This window comes from Aphis gossypii, chromosome X (assembly GCF_020184175.1).
Source record: "Aphis gossypii isolate Hap1 chromosome X, ASM2018417v2, whole genome shotgun sequence".
NCBI lineage: Eukaryota > Metazoa > Arthropoda > Insecta > Hemiptera > Aphididae > Aphis > Aphis gossypii.
The window spans coordinates 9090917-9112705 of NC_065533.1; the positions used below are offsets into that span (position 1 = coordinate 9090917).

At 26.8% G+C, this 21789-nt stretch overlaps 2 protein-coding genes across 3 annotated transcripts in view; one reads left to right on the plus strand and one right to left on the minus strand.

Moving 5' to 3' along the window:
- Window positions 1–13331, minus strand: part of LOC114124624 (trehalase) — a 98925-nt gene extending 85594 nt beyond the window's left edge. The window contains exon 1 of one of the 2 annotated variants that reach the window (XM_050205967.1): window positions 13092–13331. The gene's annotated coding sequence lies outside the window, so the exon portion shown is untranslated. The remainder of the gene's footprint in view (window positions 1–13091) is intronic. The other variant, XM_050205969.1, reaches the window with a different exon arrangement.
- LOC114124617 (mucolipin-3-like) overlaps window positions 1–21405 on the plus strand; it is a 117094-nt gene extending 95689 nt beyond the window's left edge. The window contains exon 14 of the transcript XR_007605673.1: window positions 21364–21405. The gene's annotated coding sequence lies outside the window, so the exon portion shown is untranslated. The remainder of the gene's footprint in view (window positions 1–21363) is intronic.
- The last annotated feature ends 384 nt before the right edge of the window (window positions 21406–21789 follow it).

Consider the following 21789-nt stretch of genomic DNA (forward strand, 5'->3'; position numbering starts at 1 on the left):
ACAGTGTTTTCACACTATCTGTTGTCTGTTATTTAAAACAGTTCGAAAAATTCAGTTGACTTAAAATTAATTTTTGATTGTGCCAGTGAACTTGTTGAATAAGTTGGTGTATTTTCTACAATTTCAAGTATAATTGAAATTTAAAAATACAGAACTCATGATAATATTTATTCTAAGTGATCATTGTTGCACTTACTATATAACTACTTACTATTTTTACCCATATGTAACAACAAATTTTATCGAATTTCATACATATATATATATATTATATATATTATATATCACGATTATCATATTATCTGATTTCATTTATTTACTAATAAATAATATTTGATATGTAATAAAATAAAATTTATAAATAATTAAAAATTATGTTTTTTTTCTCACTCTGACTATAGATTCATTCGATTATAAGACTCACTTTGTGTTGGTCCTAAAGTGAGTCTTATAAGCAGCGTCTACTGTATTACATTTTATTTATTTATTAAAATATACATATATTATATGGCATCATGTATTGAAATTTGAATATCTAAGTATTAAGGAATACCTATATACACAATAACAATTTACGTTTATATAATAAAAATATATTTATAAAAATATTACGGTATTTCAAATTATTACAATAAGTTTTATACAAAACTGAAAATTTTATTTATTTCTATAAAAATTAAAAGACCGATATAAATTATTAAAATCAAATTTATTACCTACGATTATTAAAATATTGAAAAACAGTTTATATCGTAGATTTTATTGATAAACAGTTTTAGATCTCTCATATTTAGGGAATTTATTTTGATAAGAGAAAGTATTTATGGACAATCAATAACACTTAATATTAATTTATGTAAGAATCGAGAGAGAAAAACCAACGTCAATCATTAAGTGGAGATTAATTAAATACATTTTGATATTATCTATGAATGGATCTGAGAATATTAAATTTAAATGAAATAAAGAGCAACATTTTATTTTGTACTAATTATATGGTTTTATCTTGCTTAGACGTATTATTAATCCAAATTCCAAACCAAAGAACAATATTCATAGTTGCAGGAGTAAACTAGAGAGTAATAGTGTTTTTAAATTGTCTTCCTTTTTACTTTCTAAAGTATTCAGTAGAACATTTTATGATGTTAAATCAGCTTATGATTTTTATCAAGCAATTTATAAATATAATTTAACTTATGTATATGTATAAAGCGTGGTCCAGTGGGTACTTACCGCTCTACTGTACATTAGGTGCAGTGTGGATCACTATTATATAATATATGAGTGTTAAATTTGATAGGAATTATAGGTATCATTGTATACAAAAAACCGTTCTGAACGAAGCTGATTTTTCAGCCTATATTATGTATAAAATATATTATATTTCAAATTCGATGGTGAAAAGGGTGGTGTATGTTTTAATGACCTGAATGCCCAAAAATCAAATCATGTACAGAAAATATCAATTTAAACAACTGGTGTATGTTTCAAGTTTCTATGACTAGTATTTTTTAACTATAACAAAAATGTAAAATGATTTGATAGGAAATCATTATTTTACGAGTGAATTTTAGATTTCGTAAAAATTTAAACAAAGAATAAATTTTTTTAATTGGCTAACGTTAAAGTTCTTTTATAATTTTAGATTCTGAATGAAGTGATGAATGTATTAATTTTAGAATAATGTGTGTTTTTTTGTGTCTGTGTACAGCATAACTAGTCGAAATAATGCTTCAATTTCAAACTTTGGGGGTGGTTTCCGATGGCAAAGTGAATATCCTTGGTGCATTATAGAGGTAAAAAATAAGAATTTTCCAAGAGTATTCAAAAAATTAATCACTGTAAATACTTTAAATTTTCACCAAATGTTTATAATATCGTTATCTATATACAGTTAAATTTTAACATTATTAGTTAAAATATTATGAATTTTTTGAGCTAGTATTATAGACAACTGAAATTTTCGATTTATCTGATTATTTTTTTTTTTTGAAATATCAATAAAAAAATGTTGGGTCACCAATAAAACTTGAAACTTTAATACCAGGTTTTTCATAAATCGGTCTTATTGTTAAAAAACATTAATTAGGATTAATAAACTATGCATTAAAAAATGTTAGTATAAATATTTAATTAAATATATGACATGTATGCAAAATATAAACGTTGAAAAAAGCTTGGCCATTATTGTTGGCTTGTAATTGTGTTTAAAATAATTTTAACAAACTTACTTCATTCAAAGTGCATGTGCTTATTATTTTTATATGTAAATGGTTTATTATATAAATATAAAAAAAAAACTGTAATAAAAAAAGGAGAAATTCCAGTACATCTACAATCTACATTGAAAAATAGACTATTTTTCCGTTTTTCAGATGATTTTTTGAGATCCTCGAAGAAATTACGTCAACACTTTTTCGAGAATTGGGCAAGAAGCTCATCAAGTCAAATAATTGTAATAGGAACAACCCACTTTATTCCAGAAAATGTGGATAAGGAGTTATTAAGAAGAACCACTCAATTTACACCAACGGTAAATATGTATACATCATAAGCTCGAAGACGATGAAGTGTAACGAAAGACTATGATGTCGGGATGCCTGCGGAGGTTCGGGCACTTATTTCGTCGTCAAAGGCAATAGCAGACAGGTCACCCCTAAAGGTGCGGAGGTAATTGATATGTCAAACATACAAAACAAATTATTGGTTCCTCAGACACCGGTAAATCGTATTCGCGTTTGCCCGAGATTCCGTTACCAACGTTAGGTCGGTAAGATTGAAGTAATAAATACTTTAAGCTTCTTCATCTAGACGAATTAGCTTTATAATTATTATAAGCCAAACTTATAAAAATCTTGTATTAAATTTTCAACTCTTAGCTACTTATACAAATTTTTTTATAAATTTTAATAACAGAATAATTTGCAAATATTCATGATTTTAACAAATTTTTATCAATACTTGAACTTTAAAGTTTAAACGCTAATAATAAAAAAATTGTACCCACGGGTCACGTATTCTTATAATTTTTGAATCACTATAAGGTTAACTTATGAGAAAATTTGTATTAAATTGACTTGGCCAAAAAAATGTTATTAATATTTATATAAAAAAAAAATAAACAAAAATGAATATTTCAAATGTCTATAAATAACCTTAAAATAAGTGAAATATTTTGAAAATAAAATTATGTAAAGAAAATGCCAATATTAATAACTGGTGAAATTTTCAAGTATTTAAGACTTATACTTTTTGAATTATAACAAATATTGAAAATCGTTTGAGGATAATAAATTCGTTATCGTTACTTTGTAAAAATTTAAATTTCAGACACTCAAAACATTTTTTTCCTATAATGAAGATTCGTGTTTTTTTAAGCTATTTGAAAGAAAACTTATGGAAAACTTGTGTTGAACTTTTCAATCATAGATATAAATACAAAAAAAATTATGAATTTTCAACTACAAAATTATTTGTAAATGTTGGCAATTTTGACATGCTTCGTAAAAATTTGAACTTTAAACGCTTATAAAAAAAATTGCGATACCGATTTTTCATTTTTTTTTTTTTTTAACTACAATAAGAATAACTTATAAGAAACATTGTTCTAAATTTTCGAGTTTTTTAAAGTTAGTTAATAGGTATGCATGTTTATTGCTCACATATGAGCAGGTATAATATAGGTATATAGGTATCTACATGAAATATCATCACGGGTTTAATTAGAAATACGATTTTTAGCTTATTAAATTACATATTTACATTTATACAATATACATACTTAAGTAGTTTGGTAATAGGTAATTTACATTCATATATTATATTGTTCGAAATATTGCTTTTTCTTGTAAAAGAATATTTTTTGTAAATAATTAAATCAAATATTTATTTCAGTGTTTATCAATTTTATTACCACTGTGCAGTGTACTTTAAAAACTAATCTGCCCGCTCCCCCCCTCCACGTCATCTACAAAACTAATTCACAACCAAGGTGTTAGTTATTTTCTAGACACTAATGATTTTGTAACATATTTTACACTAACTTTACCTTTACTTATGGGTAAAGATTAGTAAAATGGAATCTGAGTCAAAATCTCGACATTAATACTCCGATATATCAAAAACTTATTTTATTAAATAAGTTTTAGTTATATACTTTATATAACTTTTGTCATCAGGACTTCAATAAGTATATATTATTTTTTAGAATATACATTATATAGCCAAAAAAAAAAATTGTTTAAACTTGTAGTTATTTTATAAATTATTTATTGGTTATCTCAATTACTTTTGAAAGATTATTTAAAAGGGTTATTAAAAAGGTATTTTTTTTTTGCGCTTGTGGTATATATAATGTATGTTAATAATAAACCATCAATTGTGTAAAGTGTAATTAAGGTTATAAGTATTAAGTACTACCTTTTGCAATTGGTCAACTCATAGTTAATGTCTATACATAGGTGGTATACAATTAAGGTGGATAAATCCGGCAAACAAATTGTGTATAGATAGTAAGTATATATTAGAATAATAATTAATCGATGCCTATATAGCGTATTGGTAAGTATTTGGTAAAATCATTACAGTGACAACCGAGTTTTTAAACCCAGATATATGATTATTTAATATCATTAATAATTGTGATAATGCTTTAACATATTATCTAAATTAAACAACTATGAGAATTTATTAAACACATTTTATTAAGAAGACACTAAATTCGCATAATATAAGCATAGCAAAAACTGTTGATTTGCACGATAAAGAACCGAGAGGGATACAGTCATAAAAAAGAAACGACATTTTTACCATATAAAAAGGAGAACTTTGGCTGTGAAATATTGTTTTTATTTTTTCGATATTAGAATTACAAAAAAAGTTATTCAAGTTCGAAAAGTACAAAAATAATGGATTTTAAAACAAGAACTTTTTTGTGTAAGTGATATCAAAAAAAATAAAAACAATACTTTATAGCTAAAGTTCTCTTTTTTATGTTGTGAAAATTTTGTTTCTTAGTTATAACTGTAGCATTCATTGTTCTTTCTAGCGACTAGCACAAGGCACAAAGCGTCTTCTTTTAAGCTAATAATTTTAATTTTAGGTCATCGATAATAACTAAATCATTAAAGCTGCGTATTAGTTGCATCCCAAAGATATCTTAGGAAAAAAGTCTTATCCAAATTGCGACCAAAGTTTTTTTCGCATCATATTCTAGTTGCGACCCGATCTAGTTGCCAACATCCTAATATTATTATCGTTCTACATTCGATAATAACGACAGTCAACAGTCATAATATAGGTTTTGAACAGTAAAATATCAAGATAATTTTCTATCTGATAACTTGTTGACTCTTTAATAATGACAGTATCTACTACCTACCTAATATAATAATAATACCTGCAGTGTCATAATTCATAATATTAATTAAAAATATCTTATACATAAACCAACACGACAATATATCATTTTAAATAAATTCAAAATAATATTTTAAACCAATGGTGCAGAATTCATATGGTACGTGAAACGATCGCTTCACTTCTTAAATGAGTGATGTTGTATCATTTGTATCAGGAAATACTGTGAGTAGCATGAGAATATATATACAAAGAAAGTATATAAAGAACAATACCGAGAATTTAAGACCCATTTATATACAATGTGATCAATTATTGTCTAGAGAAAAATGCAGAATTCAAAAATTCAGTCGTATCGAACGCGTGACAAACGCGCGATATTATTTATTTTTTAGGTTTTAATATAAAATAGTATAATAAATATACTTATAACATGTACCTATCTACCTACTTATCAACTACCTATATGATCAATTAAAGTTTAAGTCAAAGTAATTTATTTTGATTACTACAACCACATGCCAATTTTTTTTTTTTTTTATTAATTAAAATGCACGTTTAACTTAAAAGGATCTACTTATAATAATATATTATATTTAAAAAAAAAAATTTTACTCTCTATCAAAACAGTCAGTAGAAGATTTTTAAACCCACCAAGACATCTCCTGGAGTATATACCTGCTGTACGACATATAATAAAGACTAAAGAACTGAGGCAGTGTGGCACCTAAATAAAAACCACGTAACTCAGAAACGCTGATTTATTGTAGTATGTGTACAAATGTTTATAACTGCCTATAAAGTTTACGATATTAATCACGATTTTAATAAGACCGTGTTTTAAATGTATAATATATATTATATTTATGCATACTTAAGACATTTTAAATATTTTTAGTTATATGTATACTGTATAGTGTATATAGGTATCGTATATGTATTTGATATATTTGATGAATTTATAATTTTTTTTATCTTTTTATCCTCAATTCACCGACTATAGTTTATAACTCTCGCTATAAAAATAATAATACTTATAGGTACCTATAATACCTACCTAGGGTTTTCAAACTAGGTGCCGCGGTTTTTCCATAAATTACCGATTGCATTGAATTGTGATATAAGAAAATAAATTAATAATTAATTGAAAACAATTTTGTTCATCTAAAAAAGGTCAGTGTGCCGTGAACATTTTTTTAAGTTTACGGTGTGCAGTGCATAAAAAAAGTTTTAAAACCACTAATAGTAACAGTAATATTTTTTTCTCTGCTTTTTTTTCGTAATCCGATTTATTCATCAGATATCTGAAAGCATCTTTCTATCCGTCTTAGAATGTACAGAATATTTATTACCTATTGGTAGTTATTTGATAAAACTATTTTTAAAAACTTTATAAATATAATAGAGATATCAATTTTAATTTGATGTTATTGTATGTGAATGATGTTAAAAGATAGTTAATTATTGTCGTTAATAAAACATGAAATAACAGCAAAAAATTGTATTAAATTTATTTTAAATTTTAGACAAAATGTATATTTTAAGCGCTTTTGATAAATTCGTTTACCTCTTTTCTATATACCTATAGATATGTTATACCTACCTATTATAATATACCAATAGGTATTAGTTTAATAGTTCTATTATAGTGTACCTATATACATATTATAAACTATTAATTTGTTTAGTTACAAGTTCTAGTACAATTACAATTAAAACAATTGAACTAATATTAATGAAATAAAATATCTTTCGTATAGTCATATATCAACTCAATTCAAATGTACAATATTCGCTCGTCTAACTTAAGTAGTTAAATTTATAATACCTACCTTTTATCTTCATTCTGTTTAATCAATACTATTCTGCGGTATTTAGGTTCTGAACAATTTTCGTTGATACTATGTATACACATTTTTCATAAATATTAAGTTAAAAACTATTAAGTAGGTACTTTCTTAATACTAAACAACTTAATGTTTTAATTTTTAATTTATTTTAATGTACAAACAAATCTCCAGGTTAGGTCCAAACCTTTTGTAACATATTTGCATCAGACATACCAATATTGTCGAAAATAAGCTAATCGCCATATACAGGTGACGTAGCAATATTAATTGAACATAATGATAACACTGTTGCATCTTTTAATCTCAAATTAAATCTTATCAATACAAAAAAAAATTTAAAATTTAAAATCAAAATTAACGGTAAAAAGTCCATACGTTATGTTCCTAGACTAACCTTGAGAGAAATCTCATATGTTCTTTACTTTGGAGAATGAAAATTCTAATTAAAACCTAAATTAATATTTGGGCCAGTTTTAAGGCATAAGTGTTTTCCAAGAATCCGCACCTAAAACCAACAAGGAAAATAGATACTCAACACAACACTACACCGGTAAACCTCCTTCGTCCTATCTTAAAATCAAATTTTTCTATCAACAATAAAATAACAATTTACACACCCTATCAATGTTAAGACCTATTTAAATGTATGGAATATAGTTATGGGTTGTGCCAAACCAATATAAGCTAAAACAATTCAATTCATTTTTAGTTTGTAGGTATTTGGTACCTATTTGATGTACCTAATACCTATTGGCAAATTAACTTACATACAACTTTGTGTGTTAGTTTTAGTTGTAACATACAACTAATATTTTAAATTAGGTATACATTAGAGACTAGAGTACTAAATTTTTTCCAACTAGTATGTAGTATTTTTTATCAAAGAAATGTTAATATCATATTACCTATACTTATTTGTCATGTAGAGCTAACTACTGAGTACCTATTTCTTTGAAGAGTTATTTTAATTATTCTTCATCAGAAAACTGCAGCAATTACTTATTTAGTATTCATAAAAATATACATAAATCATCTGCAAAAGGTAGGTTAGATAATATTTTAGCTATTAATACTATGTTAATAATAGAATTACCTATGATAGAGTGTTATTATGTATTATTCATTATCATTTAACATCTAACAATATTTATAAAAAATATAATTTTCTCTTAATTAAATTTCATGAATTTAAACTTGAACTAGTTAACGATGGTATAGATCATTTAGACAAAGATGCGTTCCAGATCATTTCATTTACTTCCCTTTATAAAACCTAAATATTATAATAATGAAAATAACTTTTTAATTTAATAAAGAGATCCATCTAAGTAGCTCAAAGTTTAACTCAAAGAAACTTTACATAGAAGTTCTTATTAAATGTATCAATATAATATTGTGAAGTGTATCATTTATAACTATATAAAAATTGTGAATATATTATAATCTGAAATAGCAAAGTTATATATCCAACTTCCCAACATGTAAGTATAGAATCTAACTATACAAAAAAAAATTATATATTAAAAATACGAAAGCTCAATATTAAATATTCAAAATTGTAAAAATAATACATCATTATTGATTTTACTCAAGTAATACAATTAAAGTTAATAATATTTTAATTTTAAATTATAAAATAATTTACCTAGTTAAAAGGTACTTATATAAAATTATTTACTAATTTTTTGTGAAAATTTGTTTCAAATTAAAAATTAGCAGAATATAATACGTAGGTAGTTACTAAATATATAAACATAAATACATTAATAATAGAGCAATTTTATTATTACCTATCAATGAATAAGTACAGACTACAGTTGGAACTATTTTTTATAAAAATTATGAAATGGTTAAAAATCAACAACATTTTAAATTGCTAATTTCTATAAAGATATATTGCGTAAATAATTTCAATATTTATTGCAATACTGTTTTATTAATATACTATAATATTAATAATTATTAAGCACATTATATTATTATATTATTATAAGAAGGCCATACGTTGAGTGTAAAAAACTACTTTACACAAACAAGAACCACTCTGACTGTAATACTATACTAGTTAAGAACAAAATTTCAACCATAAAAATAGTTGATTTTTGACAGTAGTACTACTGTACAATATAGTGTTTATAAAAAAAAAAAAAAAATGTTCATTTCTATATATAATGTTGTTATTATAAAACAACTAATAATGGTACCTTTTTTTTTTGGATTTGTATTTAAATACGTGAATTTATAATTATTAATTTTTTAATTACATTAAATTATTTATATCTGCACCCTTTAGCGAATATCTGTAAAATTCTTTAAAGTACTGTTTGGGAGTTATGATACTCATTTAATTTTTTTAGTAAATGTTTAAATTAAAACATAGACAAATTTTCATTCCCATCAATTAGTAGGTTTGCAGTTATTTGTTGTTTATACTTGTTTTATTTTGTTAGTTAATATTCAAAATTAATCATTTTAAGCAAGTAGTTAATTAACTTCATAGATCATAGTCATAAAAAAATTTAATTTATATAATATGCTTGCGATCACAATGCGATAAATTACCAATATTTTATTTAATATCCATAAATAAATTTGTATAAAAGTATGTCACTAACTAATAACTGCAATTAAACAACTAAGTAGGTATGTGTCAGATATGCTATACTTCGATATATAACTTTATTTTATAATATAATAATACACTTAAAATTGTTTTTACTATTATATTAATTTTTTTACCAAATAGAAAAATTATTACTTAATTATACAAACATCATATACCTATTACCTAATGAATTTTTGAAGATAACTGTCCAGTTTGTTATTAGATCCATTACAATAAATTTGATGTTATTATATAAAGTAATTGTAAACAACTAATACAATAAAAATTGTATGTATAAAACCTATTAACTAATAGAATTATCTAGAAAAAAAGTTTATAGATGTATTATGTTACACAGATAATCTTTGTAATTAAATGATTAAAAATTATATAGGTGTTTACTATACAACATTCAAATGGATTATATATCTATTAGATTAATTACTATTTATTATAAAAAATAATAATTAATGTTCTCTAAATTTATATTAACTAAACCCTATTTAAATTGTGATATTCATTAAAGATTATATTACTTTATTTTTTTAATGTAAAAATGTGAGTATTAAAAATATTAACATAATAAGTACTTGAAACCAATGCCTTCCTTAAGACTTGAGTTGCGGTGAATTCCATGAGACCATAAGAAAAAAATGCATTTAATTGTGAAATATGTTAGAAATATGTTTAGTGAATTTAATAACAACTAATTAGCATAACTATAAAGTCCATTTTTTTTTTTTTAGAACATTGAAATCATCATAATATTATATGTTATGTTAGATACTAAGTTATTTATTCATTTTTTAAAGAAACTTACTTTTCATAAAAAAAATTATTAAAATCTTTCTAATAAATTAATAAGGAATTTTCAAATTATTACAAATAAAACCAATCAATCAATGATAAAACAATAATAAACAGAAAATGTTATAACAGTTATGATATTTTCAGGAAAAATGCAATAATAATTTAATTTATAGTTGATAGTGATCCTTATTCTCTATATCAAGGGTTGGCAAGTAATTTCTATTGAAATCTGTAAGATAAAAATAATAAATAAATGTGATCTATAAAAAAATATTTTTGATAAATTCATTATACAATCTAATTGAGATATTTTAAAAGCCCGGATTTGAACAGCGGTTCGCCAGTTGCCCACCATAACTCTATATTAACCTTTAACAATTTTCTTCATATCAGTCAAGATTTAATGATTTAAATCTATGTAATTTGTGTAGATAACAAGTATTTGAATAATGAAGTATAATGAAATAATATAATAAATTAAGTAAATAAAAATGTAATGTTGGAATAAAATTTATAATGGAATTATCTAATTTTAAATTAATTCTATAACTACATGAAATAATTTAACTAAACTCATAGAATTTCTCAACTATTATTATAATAAACATCTAAAAACAGAGAATTCGGAATGCTTAACATAAATAGAAAAAAATAGAAAACAAAATTCTGAGTACACATATTTCAATAATTCATTAAGTATACATTTTTATATTTTTAAATAAATACAACTTATATTTATATAAATGTTGAAAAATTATTTCAATTAGGTATGTAGATAATGTATATTGGATGCGGGTGTAGAGACAATTTAAAGAAAACTACAATATATTTAAGTTATAAAAGTTTTTAACAAATGGAGCATTCAGTTAAAGAAGTTTTCCTATAGTACAACTTATATTTATTGTTTATAAAGTTTTTGAATTAAAGTATCTAAATAAAATTAATTCAATACTTTCCTTAAGTTGAATAACATTCAGTAGGTAATTCAAAAATGTACAATAATATGTTATTATTGAAATAAATGATAAGTAATTTGTATTAGATACTAAACATAATACCTAACATAATTAAAAATGACTTAGAATGGGAATTTTTAAAATTTAATACAATAATAATAAGATAGGTACTACTTAGAAATTTAAGGTTGTATTTAGTATTTATTTATTTTAATATTAGAAATTGTATTTAAATGAATTAAAAAGCATTCTAATTTTCATTTCAATATACTTAAAAAAGTACCTATAGAACTAGGAACTAGAATAAATATATAATAAAATAGATATTTATTCTTTTTTTTTTTTTTTTGGAAGTATTTCTTTTACTATACTGTGACAATTTAATTAATTTTAAAATTAAAATAGCTAGAAACTAAAAACTGTAAAAGAATAATTATCTACAAAATACCAACCACAAATATAATTTTAATCAATACTTAGCTTTAGTTTATGTTTTACTATATAAAAATGTTATTGTCAACTACTGAAAATAAAAAAGTATAATATTCATAATATGAACAAAAATAAATATTGTTAAATCTTCATACTGAATGGTTTTTTTTTAAATATTTATATATAATAAGTAATTTAACTTTTCTTAAAAGAATAGTTTGAACACCAAATTTATATCTGAGATACAACATGCCTAAGGATGAGTGGATGACACAAAACAACTTTATAAATGATCTTTTTAAGCATGATCCATATTATATTATTGTTGGTATGATTGTAAGTAACATTGCTTAGTTTAAAAAAGGCCAGATTTTAATGCATTTGTAAAGGAACTTGTATAAATATTAAAGAAACGATGAGCACAAACTAAGAGTATATATTTTTATATTATAAGGTACCTAACTAAAATATAATTTAAAAATATGTGTCTTGACCGCAATAAGATTTTGCAAAGTACGTAAATAATGTTGGTTAAAAAATTTGATTTAAACTAACACAGAATACAACCGATTTTGAAAATTGTTCCCAGGCCCTATCGAGGAACACCATCGTGTTATCAATATGATAAAACACCAAAAACAAACCCGGTCGCATAACACAAATCGTATACAAATGATATTTTCTGTCTACAAATACAGAGCAAATAATAAATAGTATATGTATTTTCAACGACACCTTTGTCTATGAGGTAGATCGGTCCGATCGCAATACGTTACTATAATATTACGGTCGGACCAACGTTAGGTTACTATTGTAGAGATACCGGGTAAGTCACATCGACTATGTCTGCTAACAAACCACCGTTATTTGTCCAAAAAGACAGTGCCGACAGCAGTCGTCGAACGGACATTTCACGAGCTCGTGAACCCGAGAGACCCGAAAATCAAACATAAAAAACAAAACAAAAAAAATCTAAGCACTTCCCACACACACACACACACACCACACACACACAGGACCCACGAGAGGTGACGGAGGCCCCGTTCCGGGTGGATCGGGCAGGTTGAAGCGCATAGATACCTGGATTTCGGCATTTTCGTGTCCACGCCGACCACGCCAGCGGCGGCTGATGCAGTACAGCGGCGGCATCGGTTCAATAGGAACGGTACCGGAACGGCGCCGAGACGACGCGGCGCGGTGGACGAATGGAGGAGGGCGGCGGGCAAAAATGCCAAAATGACCAATACCTACGCCACGACGGGGCGCGTCGAAGACCGTACGCGGTGCGCGCGCGAATAGCGTATAAAATAAACGCGTACTCGCGGGCGGCGCGCTACGGTGGCGGCGGCGGCGCGCGAAAAGGGTAAAAGCGCCGCCGTCACGCGAGCGCGCGGAGTGGCCGTGTGTGTGCGCTTGCGACGTGGTGCGCGCCGCCCCGACCCCTTTGGCGGGCGCGTTGTGCGGGGGGGACGGCGGAAGAAAAGTCGTGAGAAATTTTCCAACGGCGAGTGCCCCCTGCGGGTCCGGCGGCGGCGGCGAGTCGCGGTTCCGACGGCACATGTCCGCGAACGTGATAACGGAGAGACGCGTGATAACGACACGTGATAACGACACGTGATAACCGCGATCGAAGCCGTCGTCGCCGCCGCGGACCACGAGACCGTCGGGCACTCGGGCGTGGATGCCGCGACGTCGCGCCGCCCGTTGCGACGTTTGTGAATTGAGTATTTTATTATACCTAATTTATAATAACGTATAAAATCGAATGCCTCAAACGCGGCATTACTGTAACATTATATTATATGTATTTGGCGAGTGCGTGTTTGAGACGACTGTTGTAATTATTATTATAAATCGATTACACGCCAGTCGTCGGTGCGGTAATATTATTACCGAGTAAAATAATTATTATCAATAATATTTAATAACGAAAATAAATGCCTCCGTGAGTACGACAACGATACTTACGCAATTTCGACCTCGACGGCCGATAAAATTTGCCGAAGCCGTCGATTTAGTCAAATTTTCTGAATCAAAATTTGCACATCAAAAATTAAATATTTAACTACTTATTGAACTACTATTGGTCATTTAATTTTAATATAGCATGTCATCACACTCGTTACACTATCGTCGCACTCTTATGGCTCACAACACTATCGCCGCACTCTTATGGCTCACAACACTATTTGCTATTTTTGTAATTCACATTTAGCTGACCTCGATGTCAGTGTTGTGGATATACTTTGTTAGCTCGCCCGAAATGTTCTGAACTATCCACCACTAAACTAAAATGCCTGGGAATGAAAAATAGATTGCTCAAATTGTTCTGTACTAGTGGTCTTAAAGACTATAACGAGTAGGTAACCTGAACTAAAATTAGCTGTTTATTGAAGTCGATGGTTTGAAATCGAACATCGATAGTAATCAAAATTTTGCTCGAATAATTGGTTGTTGTCTTTTTTTGTAATTTTATAATCTGTAAAGGGGTAGTGCCCGTCGATGATACAAGAAGTCAATAAATAAATTAAACTATACAAATTATAGACTAGGTCGTGTAGGTAATCGAAAATAAAGAACGTTAATAGTCCTTTACGGTTAAAATGAACCCTTATTTTTTTGACTTGTGTCACTTTTAGGCCAAAACTTACCGTTTATTATTTTAGATTCTAAACGAAGTGATGAATGTATTGATTTTACAATGATGTGTTTTTTTTTTTGTGTGTCTGTGTGACTGTGTACAGCATAACTAGTCGAAATAATGCTCCAATTTCAAACTATGGGGGTGGTTTCCGATGTAAAGTGAATATCCTTGGTGCATTATAGAGGTAAAAAGTTAACATTTTCTAACAGTTTTCAAAAAAATCGAGAAAAACAAAAAAAAAATGACGGAAAAACGGCAATTTTTACGCAAAACCAGTTTTCGACCAAATCGATTTTTTTTTTAGTTGTAATTCAAAAACTAATCGCTGAAAATACTTAAAATTTTCACCAAATTGTAATGTCAGTGGTGTATATAGTTAAATTTTCAAAAAATTTTGACTTTTTTTGAGTTATTTATAGACCACTGAAATTTTCGATTTTTTTGAGAAATTTTTTTAAAGTAAGTGTCGATAAAAAATTTTTGGGTGACCAAAAAGTTTTGAAAATTTAATACAAGGTTCCTTATGAGTTTTTTTTATTGTAGCTAAAAAAAATTAAAAATCGTTAGTCACAATTTTTTTTTTATAAGCGTTTATAGTTCAAATTTTTACGAAATCTGTCAAAAACGCGAAAATTTGCAAGTAATTTTGAAGTTGAAAAATCATAAAATTTTTTGTGTTCATAACTAAGGATTAAAATTATAACACTAAGTTTTTCATAAGTTTTCCTTCAAGTAGCTATAGAGAAAACTCATAACATCATTATAGGAAAAATTTTATGTGCGTTTTAATTTTAAATTTTTACGAAATAGCGTAACGACAACGATTTATCCCAAACGATTTTAAATATTTGTTATTATTCAAAAAGTATAAGTTGTAGATACTTGAAAATTTTACCAGTTATTTAGATTGGCATTTTCTTTACATGATTTAATTTTCAAAATATTTTGAGTTTTTTTTTGAGCTATTTATAGACAAATGAAATTTTCAATTTTTCTGAAAAATTTTTTTTGAAGTGTCGATAAAATTTTTTTAGCCATATCAAAATACTTGAAAATTTTATACAAAGTTCCTCATATGTTATTCATATAGTGATTAAAAAATTATAAGAATACATAGGCACAATTTTTTTTTATTAGCATTTGAAGTTCAAATTTTGACAAAAATTCGTCAAAATTATGAATATTTGCAAATTATTTTGTAGGTATAATTCATAAAAATGTTTGTATAGGTAGCTAAGAGTTGAAAATTTAATACAAGATTTTTCATAAGTTTAGCTTACAATAATTATAAAAGAACTTAAATGTTAGTGTATTCAGGCCATTAAAACATAATCCACCTTTTTCACCAACCACTGGAAATTATATCCTAGGGCCTAGGCTGACGAATCATCTTCGTTCAGAATCGTTTTTCGTATACAATGATACCTATCATTGCATTCAAATTTAACCTACCCTAGTCCGAGGTCAACCCCACCCCCTAATGTACAGCAAAACGGTACCCACTTGCTCACTTTTTTAATAGTTGTATGTAAAAATTTTGATCATTAAAAATCACATTTTTTTAATGCAATATTTAATTTAATTTTTAAAAATAAGACCTGTCTTAGTTGTATTGTAATAAATGTTTTAATTTTAAGAAAACTATGTCTATATAGGTACTGGCCGAAAGAGAACAATGATGGCCAAAAACAGAAATTTATTTAAAATGAAATAGATCTGGACGGTACAGTTTCGTGAACCTAACACAGACATAACTCATAACTTCCATAACTCTCAGCAAACCTGTTGTAGTAGCTCTGCTTATTAGTGCCTATATGGATTCAACTATATGGTCAAGAACTACAAGAAGTATTATCCAGAAAAAAACTGAGTAGGTATATTATATTAATATTGTATTGAATTATTTGTGAGTTTTAACTGCCGTCAAAACTGAACCATCTATAATTTAACTAAATTCGATTTCACTACGACACTGACTATATACTAGGTCACATAGCCGCTCAGTTAAATATAAATGTATAACAATCTATTACATTATTTAAAAAGCCTAACGACACCGACAACGGACACCAATAAATTAAGCAAACGTGAAACCGTTTGTTTTTTTTTTTGATATTAATATACTGACTATAGTTTTTTATTTAATCAAATAATATCGACAATTTGACTACATATTATATATTATCGCCTGAAATCCCGATCAAAATTTATATTAAAGACGAATTATAATATTATGGTAATTACCTATTAGAAGCACGTTTGCAGGAGAACAGCAGATTTTGTCGTAACCATCATCGTCATTGATACAAACGGATAGACATCATATATTCGTGCCGTGTCTTACGTATTCGGTATCTATATCTATAATATCTACACTGTTTTACAATAACCTTATATCAGTTTATATTATAAAAGTACAAACGTATAATCATATTATATATTGATCGAATTGTACGAATTTTTAAAAAGTTCACCGACTTTAAGATAACGAAACGATTTATTATTTCAGAAACGTATGTTATTATTGTTGTTCGGTTGAATTTTTCGTAACATATATAATTATTGATTATAGTACTAAAATTGAGGAAGTAACAAAAGACAGGTATACTGCTGTATTATTTATCAATGATATTACTACATTAGTAATATAGGACGCGTACTAAACTGGCCGGAATAGGTATAGAATATAGATTATAAGCTATATAACCATATAGGTGGTACCTACGCGCACGTATTATGAACTGTTGGGATTTTTCCAACCGCACCTGCCTGTTGTTGCTTTTTTTTGATTAGTTGACATTATATTTTTTTACTTATACGGACAACAATAATGTGTACCTACTCGTATATGCGACGAGTATATAGTATACCGTCACACCACAGCACGCGAAAATCAAACAATAATATCATGTGTTCAGAAACGGCGGGTTATTAGAGTTTATTGCTTGTATTAATTAGGTAACCTATTAGACGATTTTTTTTTTTTTTTTTTAAGAAACGTCGTATGTATACATTACGACGTCTCTATACTGTAGGTAATACATGTAATATAATAGGTATATTAACATGTTATATAACGCGAGGTAACCGTAACACAATAGCACGGTAAACGGTTAGGTCAACATAATGTATTTTGATTTATCAGAAACTATTTTTGCATCGGCTGCACATTCGTGTGCACCGAGCTCAGTGGCGCGGAGAAGTCCGACGGGCGCGCCCGACACCACACCCCGTCGCGGCCTCCCCCCCACACTTGACAGTAGGGTCAACCGAGACGGCCGTGTAATCCACTTCTTCTATAATACGCATTATACGCCCGACGGGGTTGACCGAAAACGAGCAGTGTATGATTTTCCTCGTACACGACGGCGGTGGCGGCAACTATACTTACCACCCATCCCGGCCCATCGATCCGAGCGCTTATGAAAAACTTCACCTTGACCTAATAACACGATGATGAGGATTTCAAAAAAACAAAAAAAAAAAACGGTCTGATGATTTTTCGTTTTGTTTTTGACAAACTACTGAACGCGGGTCAACCTTGAACCCACTAATTAAAAATAACGAATGATTTTTAATCGTTGTCGAATATAACGAGAGGGCATACCCGCGTCGAAAGATTTCAATAAATACTTAAAACGGCTAAAAAAATAATACTAAAAATATTTATAATAACTAAAACCATTGATTACATAATACAATAGGTATATATTACAATATAATATACTTATAAATACACGCACACACACACACATATTATGTAAGTAGTTGCCTCTCGCCACAGCCTCTATGATGTGTACGAGGTAAAACGCACACGAGTTCAATGCTAAAACTATATAGAAATAACGATTAAAAGTATAATTTATTTATTTAGGCATCGAAATGTAACAAATTATAGGTAGATAGCTTACAGTAGAAATTATTGTTGTATGGACATTTTGTGCTGTGATTGAAACACTTATGACTTATGTATGTATAGTGATTAGTGGTCTGCAAAGGATAGGTAAATAATACTGCCAATACTGGTCTGTAAATTGAATTTGGCACACATTTAGAATACATACAACATTGTAACCGTGTCCTTGAATTCAATCGCAAAAAAAGTTATTATACATTCTTAACCCATATTGACAAAATTTAAATAAAAAAAAAACAATACACAATAAATGATAAATCGACTATAGATGCGTACAAGACAAAGGTAGCCCATATCATTACATATTTACGTATGTATAGAACTACAATATCAGGAGGTATTTATTATTGGCGTAATTATACGCCAGCTTACACAAGGCTTCTTTGTAGTAAAATATAATCTACCTTCGTGTAAAGCACAAAAATAGAATTAAAATTCCAACTCACGTTTAAAGTCACCTTCTTTATATCCATATATAACACATAATAAAAACTATTATAAAAAGAAAGTATCAAACCCTGAAATGTATTATGTGTAAGAGTAATAAAATGATTTAGGAACTAAGTTATTAGGTATGTCTTTAAATAATGTTATCGTCAAACAGTCAATTTATACAATATAGGTAATTCCTATACTAAATTCTACAGTAAGTTTTATATTTTAGATGCAGAAAATGTTATAAGACATAAGTTCTGTAATGATTTATTTTAATTTTAGTGTGAAGGTTAGCATCTTCTTTGATAGACATTTTTATACATGAAAAACTCTTATAAAGTCTTATTTTTTCTAGTTATTAATTTAAATTCAATCATAATTAGCCAGTCTTTGTGATCAAAGTAATTACTTATTATTAGTTTACTATAATCTGTTATACAAAAACGCTAGATCTACCAGATCAAATACTCGAAGCGGGGAGAGGTAATTTCTCGATAGGATTATACCAACTTTAAACAACATTTCGATGTTCTTTGATTCACTGAAACTCACTTAAATTACTAACATCATTTTGAAATCTAATTATTCATTTAAGCTTTCAAATTTAAAACGACTATTTAGTATTTATTACAAGCACCGAGTTGTGCCTTTAGTGGTTAGTATACGACAAAGCGAAGTTTTGCATGTATAAACAACGCACATCTGTCTATTGTCACCAGATCACAGTGTTTTTTTTGTAGTCGTACTATATGCTTAATAAATGAACACTTTATCATACTCGACAACAGATTAATAATAAATTATCAATCATGATATAAGTACCAACGTATATTTCAACTTAAAAATTGAGAACTATTCATATAAAAAAGATAGACAATAAGTAGGTACTACTTAATTATATACTTTAGTATAGGTGTCAAGTAGGTTAGTATGGTCACTGTAATGGATGTATTAAATCTGAATTCAAATAATTAAGTACATATTTTCATGATGTGTTATAATTATAATTATAATATTAATAATTCTATTTAAGTAATTTATTTTGCATTTGCTATAGTAGGTAGGCAGTAGGTTAATTTAATTTTTGCCGAAAACATTACATTTATTTTGTGTATATGTAATTACTTGTTATTAATATTTAATTATTATAATTAATACATTAAATTTTGAGTTAATAACATATTACTGTAAATGCCATAAAATAGCGTGAGTAAGTTCATCATATAAATAACTAATATCTTAAAATTAATTTATACATTTTGAACATTTTATTGCATATTATAATAAAATTCACAATATACGTTAAGTTGTAAAAGTTTTAAATCACCACAAATAATATTTTTGAATTATAACAAAATAATTAACATCGTTAAAATATGTACTTATAATTTCGTCCAAATGTATGAACTTCAAATGATTATAAAAACATAATTGTGCTTATATTTTATTTATTGATGAAAATGTGAATATTTAATATCTAGAAAGTTATTGTTTTTTGAATTACAACACAAATTAATCACTCCTTCACTTTTTAAATTATTAAATATTTTTGAACTATCTTTTTTATAAATCTTAGTACATTGTAAATTAATATTTGTTCATGCTATTGTAGTAAATGTATAATGTAGGTACTATTTTTGTTGAGGACTCAGCCACTCAGCCTTATCAAATCTAAAATCTAAAATAAAAAAAATCGTAAAAATTTGTATTTATAAATATTATTTTGATTTTTTGGTAAACGTTTTTTTTTCTTTAATAAAGATTGATTTTTTAACAAATTTAAAGCATGGATATTAAGAAATATATTCATTTTTAACTACAAAATAATTTATTATTACAATAGAATAGAATTTTTATACGAAATACCAACTAAATCCAATTTACTACCAGAAACCGAAATCACCCCTAAAGTCGTAAAATGAAGAACTTTTACTATCCTAAAAAATAATGACAGATACAACAATAACAATAAAAAAAATAAATAAATAAAAAACATCATTGTAAAATCAATACATTCATTACTTCACTCAAAATCTAACATAATATTTTAAACATAACAATATATAGCAATAATTACCTACATAACTTACACGGTAGTATGGTACCTAATAACAAACTAACATTCCACAAATAAAATTACTCAGTATCAAAAATAAATGACGTATAGATATAATTAATTTATATTCACTGCTGAAATTCGAAATTACCAAAAAAAGTAACCAAGCTCGTAGAATAGAAAATAATGTCACGCAATATACATAAATATATACAATAAATATAAATGTTCATAACACCGTAAAATCTAATATCTACCAATAATGGGCAAATGTACCTAAGTTCCTACACGATAAAATAAGGTACATATGTAAGTTCCTACACAGTAAAAAGCAGGTACACGTCACACGTGTAAGTTCCTACACTAAGTATATTATAAGTTATCAATTTAATATCAGTTATATCATATAATACTGTCATACATTTTAACCCTTTATTCTATATAATAAATAATTCTTTATAATATTTAATAATTTAAAAATAATAATTGTAATATAATAATAATTCATCATTTATTGTAAAAAATATAAAGCAGTGCATTCTTTACAATATTAATAATTAACCTAATAAATATTATCAATTTAATAATTTTAATATAATAAAACAATAAAAAAAAAAAAAATGTATTATATTTTATGAGGTTAATTTCTGAAGCTTTTAGCTTTACGTAGTCATATTGATTAATTTGTTTAGTTGAATATTCTTTTATTTTTTGATTTATAAAATTT